The following is a 2016-nucleotide window of genomic DNA, read 5'->3' as shown; positions in this document are numbered from 1 at the left end:
GGTGTTGGATTTTATCAAGTGCCTTTTCTGCATCAATTAATATGATCTTATGGTTCTTTTGTTTTGATTATGTGGTGGGTTACATTGTTTTTCTGATGTTGAACCATACTTGCATACCAGGTATGAATCCCACTTGGTCAGGATGTAATTTTTTTTGATATGTTGTTGGATTCTGTTGGCTAGGATTTTCTTGAAGATATTTCCATCTATGTTCGTGAGGAATATTGGTCTGTAGTCTGCCTTTGTAGTAGTGTCTTTCCCTGGTTTTAGTATCAATGTTATGCTTGCTTCATAAAATGAGTTTGGAAGTATTTTGTCTTTTTCTATGTTCTGGAATAGCTTGAGTAGTGTAGGTGTCAACTCTCCCTTGAATGCTTGGTAAAATTCTCCAGTGAAACATCAGGCCTGGGACTTTTTCTTGTCAGAAATTTTTTTTTATGATCTGTTCAATTTCTTCCTTTCTCATAGGTCTGTTCAAGTATTCTATCTCTAACTGGGATAGTTTAGGTAGGTCTTGTGTTTCTAGAAACTTGCCCATCTCTTCTAGGTTCTCAAATCTGTTGGAGTACAGTTCTTCATAATATTCTGTCAATATCTTTTTTATTTCAGTTGATACTGTTGTGATGTGACCATTTTCTTTTATTATTCTTGTTATTTGCGTTTTCTTTTTCTTTTCTTTTGTTAGATTTGCCAATAGTTTGTCAATTTTGTTAATCTTTTTGAATAACAAACTTCTTATTTTGCTGATTTTCTCTTTTTTTTCTAGTTCATTTATTTTTGCTCCAATCTTTATTATTTCTTTACTTCTGGATACTGTAGGGTTCTTTTTTTAATTGTTGGAGTTGTTGAGTTAGTGTGTTGATTTTGTTTCTTTCCTCTTTTTTGATGTGTGCATTTATTGCTATTAATTGACTTCTGAGTACTGCTTTTGCTGTGTCCCATGGGTTTTGGTAAGATGTCTCTTCATTCTTGTTTGTTTCTACAAATTTTTTTACTTCACTTTTTATTTCTTATATCACCCAGTAGTTTTTGAGTAGTGTGTTATTCAACTTCCACATGTGTGATTTTTTTTCCTTGATCTTCCAATTATTAATTTCTAATTGTATAGCATTTTGGTCTGAGAAGAGTCTTCGTAGTATTTCAATGTTTTTTAATTCATTGAGTCTTGTTTTATGTCCAAAAATAATCTATTGTGGAGAATGATCCATGTGCACTGGAGAATAATGTGAATTGTCCTTTTGTTGGGTGGAGTGCTCTGTTTATGTCTATGAGCTCGAGTTGCTTGATTGTGTTACTGAGTTCTTCTGGATCTTTGTTGAGTTTTTTCTAGTTCATCTGTCCCTCCTTGAAAGTGGTGTATTAGAGTCTCCTACTACTATTGTAGAGTTATCTATTTTCCCTTTTGATTCAGGGATATTTGCGTCATATTATTTAATATTTGCTTCACATATTTTGTAACACTTTCATTGGGTACATAGATATTTATGATGGTAATGTCTTCTTGGTCAATTGACCCTTTCAGTATCATATAGTGTCCTTCTTTGTCCCTTGTATTCCAATGAGGTGTATGTTGTTTCTTTTCATGTCATCCCATATAACTCTTAGGTTCTCTTCATTTCTCTTAAGTCTTTGTTGTGATTTTTCTTCATACAGACTGGTGTCAAGGGGTTTATCTTCTAGTTGGAAATGTGTTCTTCATCCAGTTCTAGCCTATTATTCTGTGCTTCCACTGTGCTGTGTAATTCTGTAATTTTACTGTTCAGCTTCTGGATTTCTAACTGCTACTTTTGTATGAGTTTTGATTGCATATTAATCTTGTTATTTTCTTCTTGAATGGCTTTCCTGAGTTCTTTCAGGGTACTGTCTGTGTTCTTGGTTTTTTTTTTTTTTTTTTGAGGTTTCCTTAAGCTCTTGTAAAGTTCTATAAACATATCTTCTAATTTTTTTCTTGGATAATTCTATTGCCTTCTCTTCCTCCACGTTTAATGAGATTTTTGTTTGGGATGTTATTTTTAT

The sequence above is a fragment of the Orycteropus afer genome, unplaced genomic scaffold, assembly GCF_000298275.1.
Source record: "Orycteropus afer afer isolate SDZICR_OR568_19922 unplaced genomic scaffold, OryAfe1.0 scaffold01914, whole genome shotgun sequence".
Classification (NCBI taxonomy): Eukaryota; Metazoa; Chordata; class Mammalia; order Tubulidentata; family Orycteropodidae; genus Orycteropus; species Orycteropus afer.
This window is presented reverse-complemented; position numbering follows the sequence as displayed.